Genomic DNA, 9,166 nt, shown 5'->3' with positions numbered 1-9,166 from the left:
CATTGCTCGGCTTCAGAAGCTGTGACGGTGGCGGCAATGAAATGCAGGACGATGCAGAGCGTACGCCGACACGACGAGACACAGGCCTGACAAGAATGTATATAGCGTGTTGTGGGGACGCCTTCGTCCCCTGCGTTCACTTTCCCGCATTGCACCCCACTGTTGTCAGCTGCCCCCGAAAAGCACTCCTCCCGGTTCGGTTACTTTTAACTAACAGGAGAGGGCGCTCGCGTCGCAGCGACACCAGCGCCACGGATGGCGTTTTGCTGCGCGCGCGCGAGGGATAGCGGGCTCTCTTCTTCTCGGCATCGGGAAGCGACCGGACGTTTCGCTCGCAGCTTCGCTCTTCGCCGCGGGCGCCTCTTTGTCGGAACTTGCTCCCGCCGAGCCCGTCCCGTCGGGCCTCGGAGTTTATCCCTTTGCCCTACCGTGGGCGAACGTTCGCTCGTAGCCGTGCTGATGAGTCGGACATCCTAGATTCCTCAGTGTATTTTGTTGCTAGCTGGCGTTATTGTTGTTATAGCAATAAATGCCTTGTTTATGTCAGCCAGTGTGTCGTTCCTTTGTTCCCGTAGAGCACGGCCCGCCGTGGTCGGCGTGCGCTCGGTAGCGTACGCGATCACGGGGTGGGGTCCGCGCGGTTTTGAACTGTGTCAGCCGCGCTTAAAAGGGGAGAACGGATTTATCTTCCCTATTTTCAACCCCACATCTGGCAGCCCAACATGGGGCCTGCTCTTGGAACATTGGACGACTGTCAGTTCGGTTCGAGGAACGCTCTTTGTCTGGACTTGACAAGTGGTAGGCCTAGAGTGAATTTTGATCGCTAGGACCTGCGGCATGCTTTCTTGAGTGCGAGGTGTATTGCGCTGCAGCATGTTTGAACTTTTCGACATGCGCAGCATGTTTTTTTTTGTCAAGTTTGTCTTCCTGGAGTTTCTTCAAGAACCACTTGGTCCGCATCGAGGGAGCGCGAGGCCTAGCGCCCGCGTAGTTGCCGAGCCCGAAGCGAGTGAGTACGGAAGCCGCGTGGGTGGTCCGAGTTTTCTGTATATATTTTCTCGCTGTCTCTTTTTCGACTCTGGGAGTCGCGGCTCCGGGAGCCGGGTGGCCTGGGGCCACGGGTGCCACGACGAGCTCGCTGGTATTGCAGCTCGGCACCGGGCGTTCCGACACCGTCCGATACGGTGGGCGCCGATCGCTCAGAAGCTGCTTTGTGCAGTGAGCAGGGAGGACCATCCCACAACGCTGATGTCTCCTCGCGGCTGCGCGCACGAAACCCGTTTCGGGTCTTTCTTTTGTTGGGGGTCATCGACCGTCACTATGGTAGTGAGGCCTAAAGCTATTCATAGCTGCCTGCACCTTGTCAAAAGTGACATGACCACCGGACCATGGTGTTGAGAGGGGGCGCACTTTGCTGGCCACCCGTTTTTTTTAACCTCGCATGAACCGAGCATTCTCGTTCAACTCAAGAAAGGGCTTTGTTCACTCGAACTTTGCGTTGCACAGCCGCCCGACACGTTTTGCTAGCGAGTTGAGCATTGAGCCACGAGGCTCTTGTGTACGCCGTTTCCCCTCCCGTGACCTACGTTAAAGGCATGCGGAGTGTGTTTTGGCAATTTTGCAGATCCAGTGGAGCCACTCCGGCTTGCTGTCGTGTGCACATCGTCTCGCTGCCGCCTGCTGCGACGGAGCGGCTTGTATCCTGTTCGCCGCATCCATCCGGGGCAGCCGTGGCGAGACCAGACAGCAGCCACGTCCGGCTGCTGTTGCCCTGGCGACTACTGCGGAATCTTGGCCTGCAGTGGTCAACCGGCCCTCCTCTTCGCGGGCCTGCGGGCACATAGTCCGCGGGCCATGCGAGTCGTCCCAGCGGAGACCTTCACGCCGCCTTCGGAATACCGCGGACGACTGCGTGCACGCTGTCGGCGTGACCTCCGCTGCACGACCTGCCTCAAGCGCATGAAGACCGGGAGACTCCTCCATAGCATGTAACTTGCAGGCGCGTGGGTCTATTTAAGGTTGGGGGGATGTGGGGACGCCTTCGTCCCCTGCGTTCACTTTCCCGCATTGCACCCCACTGTTGTCAGCTGCCCCCGAAAAGCACTCCTCTCGGTTCGGTTACTTTTAACTAACAGGGGAGGGCGCTCGCGTCGCAGCGACACCAGCGCCACGGATGGCGTTTTGCTGCGCGCGCGCGAGGGATAGCGGGCTCTCTTCTGCTCGGCATCGGGAAGCGACCGGACGTTTCGCTCGCAGCTTCGCTCTTCGCCGCGGGCGCCTCTTGGTCGGTACTTGCTCCCGCCGAGCCCGTCCCGTCGGGCCTCGGAGTTTATCCCTTTGCCCTACCGTGGGCGAACATTCGCTCGTAGCCGTGCTGGTGAGTCGGACATCCTAGATTCCTCAGTGTATTTTGTTGCTAGCTTGCGTTATTGTTGTTATAGCAATAAATGCCTTGTTTGTGTCAGCCAGTGTGTCGTTCCTTTGTTCCCGTAGAGCACGGCCCGCCGTGGTCGGCGTGCGCTCAGTAGCGTACGCGACCACGGGGTGGGGTCCGCGCGGTTTTTGAACTGAGTCAGCCGCGCTTAAACGGGGAGAACGGATTTATCTCCCCGATTTAACCCCCACAGTGTATACATGTGCATGCCAAAGGGGGAAACGTCAGGAGCTGAAGGCCCAGCGGCCGGTCTTTTACATGCGTGAGTGTGGGACCGCGGCTCCATCCTTCGGGACGGCGCTGAAGCAGTTTTTCCGCCCAAAGCCCTTCTCACCCTGGAGCTCCGCTCTTGCTCTCAGCGGCCTTCTCTCAAAGCCCCTAACAGATCACGTATGAGTCTCGTTAAATCTCGTACGGTGCCCGGATGCTCTCGTTTCAGCTCCTGGATGTGCGGAATTGAGTGGCCGGATGAGTGGAATTCAGTGCCCGGATGTTGGCTCTCGGTCACGGCGTGACGTCACCACACTGCCGACAACGGGAGCTGAAAGCATTTCATGCTTAAAATGGCAGTGGCTTAGGTCAGCTAGGGCAGGATACACGTAGCGAAAGCTCTTTCGTCAACTAACATTTCGGTAGCGACACGCTGTCGTTGTCGTTCATCAGCTTGGTGGCGTCTCTTCGCAAGGCGTTCCTCTCGTTCTTCGGGCGTCTCGGTCGCCCACTTAGCATTTCTCGCCTCGTTTTCAAGCTTTATTCCCCATGTTAATTATTTGCAAACGAAAATTCTTGCATCTACCACCAAGCTCCTTAACTGGTTCCATTTCCATTTTCGTGTTTCTCCTTCTCATATGCGCCAAATTTATCATCAGGTTATTCTCCCTACAATTACCTATGCCGCCCCAGCTTGGTGGTTTCATTGCCCCCTTTCTCGGCTAAGAGATCGTGTTTTATCGCTTCAACGAATTCCCCTTCTGGCTCTTACTGGTGCCTATCATACTACGCGAACCGCTGCTCTTCATGTTCTTGCGAACGTTCTTCCTCTGCCTATCTATCTGGACCAGTTATGCGCAGAGTTTATGCTTTTCACGTTACGTCAATCCGTAGTGTACGGCAATACTTTTTATGATCCCTCTCACATTCAACCTTTATTTGATCCCTGGTCAGACCATCCCTCATTAAAATTTAAATTTTCTTTTGTTCAACTTAGTTCTCAAGAAGCTGTATTCTTTTCTTGTCAACGTGCCCTGCATATTTACACTGATGGGTCTTTCACTCCTCGCTCAGCTGGTACAGCATTTGTTGTTCTTAGCTCAACACAAAATATTGTCCATGTACACCGTCTATCTTTAGAACCACCCTCTAGCGCCTATGCCGCTGAGCTTGTAGTCTTTCATTCTGCTGTTGTTTATGCTATTCACAACCCTCCCTCTACGCCTGTTCATTTTTACACTGATTCTCTGTCTCTGTTTTCTGCGCTGTCTTCAGTTACTTCTTACAATCCGACTATTATTGCAATTAAGAAAGATCTCTATCGTTTGTCTTCTTTAGCCCCATTTCTTTTATTTCATATCTGGGGTCATTCTGGAATCTTTGGAAACGAGTTAGCCGACCAAGCTGCTGGTAGTGCTGGCCAGTTTGGAAGTTTATATATTTCTACCCTTTCACGCCGTTGCGTTCGTTCCCGTTTGCATCATTCTTCACTTCTTTTATGGAGCATTTTTGGCGCGAGAATAATGGTGGCACTGAACTATTCAACTGGATCCCTGATACACTTAACATTCCCCTTATTCGTCTACCCAGGAATCCTCTAATAACGTTACTTACTGGGCATGGTAGATTTCCGTTCTATTTCAAAAGATTTGGCCTCTCTCCGTCTTCAACTTGTTCCTGTGGATTGTTATGTGAAAATATCCGTCATTACTTCCGGGACTGTTCTGTTACTGCTTCTTTAGTTTCTCGTTTAAAATCTCTTTGCTCATCGGACATCACACCATCTGTTTACCCCTCCCTTCTCCGAAACCCTGCTGCTTGTGCTCTTCTCCTTCAAATGGTTCACCTCATAAGTAGTACAATTCCAAATTATTCACGCTGATTTCTCTCTTTCCTCTAATCTCTCTTCCCCAAGCTTTGCACAGCGGAGCGCCCCGTGCTCCTTTATTGAGCATAGGTGGCTTTGTCGTGGCGTGACTGTGACTACGTCCTTGACTGTGTGACTGCGACTCTGTATTGACTGCGTGACTGTGACTGTGTCCTTGTCTGAGTGACTGTGACTTCGGTTGTTTTTTTTCTTTTGTCTTGATTATGTTTTTATTTTTGTGATCTTTATTTTGTGGCCGGCGCTCAGTGCTTTCTTTGACTGTTACGGTGACAATGACTTTGCAGTGACTTGGGTTTTCTTTTTTATTATTATTTTTATTTATTTCGCGGACTGCACGCTGTGCTTTGGCTATCTGCCTGCGTCTAACTTACTATGACGAGACTTTTGTTTTCTTTTCTTATGAGGTTTTTTTTTATGCTCTGTTTTTCGCTTAATTTTTTTTTCTTCTTTGAAACATTTAGTTATTTTTCATTTATTTTGAATTGGCGTTAAGCCTAGCAAAGCATTGCTGGTCCAGGCATCCTCTCTCTTTCTTTTATGTTTTTTTTACCTCTTTTTTGAGAGGACCAATAAAAGGGTAAAAGGGCCTTGTACCATGCGATGACTTCTGGATCGGAAGACTGAATTTCACGTATTCTGTACTGCTCCCGTGAAGAGCACGGCAGCTCTCCTCCTTCTATGGTGCGCGTCTGAGGAGCGAGCGCATCGTTACCGTACTAAATCCCAGCTGCGCGGCACTACTCTGCGCATGAGCAGTGAGGCGCATACCGAAGTGGTCGGAACTTAGGGCAGCGGCTGCGGCAAAGCGACGGCACGCAGCGCACGTCTGTGCCTCCAGTACAGCTGGTTGCGATGGTAACAGCGCATGCGCAGTAGTGGCCTTTGCCCGGTTCCGCGAAGGGCGCTTCTGCCAGCCTAGTGTAGCTTTCGCTACAAAAGTGCCGCCTTGTCATCCGAGTCCTTAGCAGCTATGGTTAGTGATGGATCCATTACAAATATTATGAAACATAAAACAATCACGCTATGGAGCAATGCTGTGAACAGTTTGTATTTAGCTTGGTCCGTTCAATTCCTCCCGAAGATAGTACCGTTTTAGTGACGACACAAATTTCAACGTTTGTTTCATGTTACACACAACGTAATTCTATCTGTTAGCCCCGATGAAAGATGTGGTGGGGTTTAAATGGGGAGATAAATACGTTTTACTCCAGTAAATCGCGGATGACACAGTTTAATACCGCCGGACCTCACCCCGTGACCTTGAGACCTACCGGCGCACGCCGACCACGGCGGGCCTTGCTCTGAGGGAAAAAGGAACGACACGCTGGCTGACACAAACAGGCATTTATTGCTACAACAACGATAACACCAGCTAGCAACAAAATACGCTAAGGAATCGAGGACGCCCGACTCATCAGCGAGGTTATGAGCGAATGTTCGCCCACCCTAGGGCAGGGGATCCTCCGCGGCCAGACGGGACGATATGCGGGAGAACATTCCTCTCCGCTAGGCTTCGCCCCGCCGACGAAAAGCTTCACGCCTGAGCGTGAGCGCGCGTCCAAGTGCCCGAGCCGAAGGGCGCCATCTGCCTCCGAGGTCGCTTCGTTGAGAAGATGGGGCTCTCTCTTCTGCTGCCCTCTGTGGGGATCACTGCTCAGGGCCAGGGCGGGGGGGGGGGGGGGGGAGTCAGGGAACAAATCCAGGGCGTGCGCGCACGCGAAGCACGCGGAACACGCGAAAGCACAGGAAGTCAGGATGCTTTCTCAGGACTGGACGGTAGGTAGTCGATGAACGGGAGGGACTGGCGGACATACGCAGGCTAGGTAAGCAATGGTGGAAGAGCGGGCTAGTTTGTAGTTCATCTCGGGGAAAACACAGCGCACTCCTCAGACAAGGACGAAGAAAGGCAAGACGATACAGCGCTGTATCGTCTTGTCTTTCTTCGTCCTTGTCTTAGGAGTGCGCTGTGTTTTCCCTAAGAAGTCTGGTAGGAATAGGTGAGGTAAGGAGGTGGGGCTGTGGCAAGTCTGACGCAGGTCCGAAATTTGGCAATCAGACTGGAAAAGGGCAAGCGCAGGCGAACACACAAAGCGCAGGTAGATGGTAATCCGTGATGCTGGGCGAGTACACACAGCACTAGCACGGTAAGTAGTTTGCGTGAACACACTCGTGCACGCAGACAAACAGCAGCTCGGCTCCGAGGTAGGACAGGGAGAAAGTACGCTAGTGCAATCTTGAGGAAGAGGTTGGATGGTCTTGAGAGGAGTCCTCAGTGGATGCGAATGCTTGGAGAATGGTGGAGACGAACGGAGAACAGGCTGCCTTAGCAGAAAAGCAGTCCCTTAATGGGCTGTAGGTCGGGTGCTCGAAGATGGGGCGAAGTTGCTCGCCGTCCTTCTCCGCTGCCGTTCCCGGATGAGGAGTGGTCCGGAGAGAGCGATTGGAACACAGTGGGGCGTGACGCTCACTACAAGGTGCGCTCACACAGAAAGAAGTTATGCACTGGGGTGAGCCACGACACAATGTGGCACAGGACAGTAGAAGAGTTATGCACTGCGGTGAAACACAACACAACACGACACCACACGGCACAGGACAAAAGAAGCCAGACACTGCAGTGGAGGGACGTGAATGAGGGAAGACAACTCAAAGAGCGCTGACCGGCCGTGAATGAGGTATGTTCCAATGACGGCGAATGGAGCACTGTAGGCGTGACCCTTAGGGTGAGGTAAACTCGTAGACAAAGGAGATATGCACTGGTGTGAAGGGGCATCAGATAGCACTGATAGTTTGCACAGCCAATTGCCCCGGATGAAGTGGAAGTCAGATGGAGTGAATGTGATATACGAGGAGAGGACAACTGAAAAATGCACATGAATTGGGGACAGTAGCGCAGACTTGAATGAGAGAGAGTGTTGTGCACTGAAGATATAGTACAAACACACGAAACACCACCCCAAAAAATCATAGAGGACTGCAATGATTGGATGACAATATGGACTGAAGTTGATACACATAATTGTTGCTATGCAAAGACAGATATGGACGTAACAAGCATGTAGGTAGGACACACAGGAAGTAAAGGATTATGCACCGACATGGGGGAAGTTAATATGCATTGTGAGCAGCAGGGGAGATTATTCTATTAGTTGTGAAGAGTGGAAGGAGTACGATTTGTGGGAAGGCAACACACAATTCACACAATTGTGCCATAGGTTGGTTGGTTGGTTGGTTTGGTTTATGGGGTTTAACGTCCCAAAGCGACTAAGGCTATGAGAGACGCCGTAGTGGAGGGCTCCGGAAATTTCGACCACCTGGGGTTCTTTAACATGCACTGAAATTTTGCCATAGGATGAAGGGCAGCCCTCAGTCTTATGACCTCAACACAACCTCCGTCATATTCTCACGGACCACACACTTTTCCTACACCACTCTATGTAACCTTTACACCTCTGAAAAATCCAATATCCCACTATATCAAGTTGTTTGTCAGTGTATCTCCATAACGACCCTCAGAAGGTCAGTCTTTTCCACAACCTCAATCATTCCTTGTCTCCTAAATATATTTAACTTCACTCCTGTCTATCCTCACTCATAATTACATGGGCTATTCGGCAGTCCATATTGGCTGCCCTTCATCCAGTTGTGCAATAGGATCTAAAGTGATCTACGCTAAGAGCGGATTACCTTGCATTTGGTTTTTTTTTCACATTGAGAGTTGATTTTGCATGAACCTGCGGGACAAGTTAGATAGTGCTGCACTGGTTTCGGCCTCAATTTCTTCCACATGGTCTTCTTTCATGCATACCTCTTCCATATTTTAGCCACGATGAAAGATGTTGAGTGCCGCCAGAATATGTTATGAGCTATGAGTTGTGAGGTTTTAAATCGGGAGATAAATAATTTTTCCGCCGGTTAATCGCGGCTGACACAGCTCAATACCGCCGGACCCCACCCAGTGATCACGTGCGCTGCGTAGAGCGCGCGCCGACCACGGTGGGCTTTGCTCTGAGGGAACAAAGGGACGACAGTCTGGCTGACACAAAGGGGCATTTATTGCTACACCAACAATAACGCCAGCTAGCGACAAAATAAGCTAAGGAATCGAGGGCGTCCGACTCCCCAGAAAAGTTTATGAGCGAATGTTCGCCCACGCTATGGCAGAGGGAAACTCCAAGGCCGGACGGGACGAGATGCGGGAGAACATTCCTCCCCGCTAGGCTTCACCCCGCCGAAGAAAAGCTTCGCGCCTGAGCGTCAGCGCGCTTCCCAGGTCCCCAGCCGAAGAGGGCCGTCTCCCGCACGCGCGCAGCAATCACGCCATCCGTGGCGCTCGTGTCGCTGCGACACCGGCGCCCTTCCTTTTTAGTTAAGGTAATTAACTATGCTAGGCAGGGTGCCTCGCGGGGAAGTCAACTACAGCGGACCAGCGGGGGCAGGTCCCCACAGAGTACATTCAAATTATTATGCTGTGCCTGCCTAGCGTCACGTTTCGAGGAGATGAATATGGCAGAAGGATGCGGAGTGTTCGTGCTAATTATTCAGCAGACTAAAATGACCGTTTTCTAATAGCGGACAATGTTGCAAGACAATGTTGTTTAATTCGTTAAACACAAAATTAAACGATTTTGCTT

Source organism: Amblyomma mixtum, chromosome 3, assembly GCF_055824585.1.
Source record: "Amblyomma mixtum isolate Tamu chromosome 3, ASM5582458v1, whole genome shotgun sequence".
Classification (NCBI taxonomy): domain Eukaryota; kingdom Metazoa; phylum Arthropoda; class Arachnida; order Ixodida; family Ixodidae; genus Amblyomma; species Amblyomma mixtum.
This window is presented reverse-complemented; position numbering follows the sequence as displayed.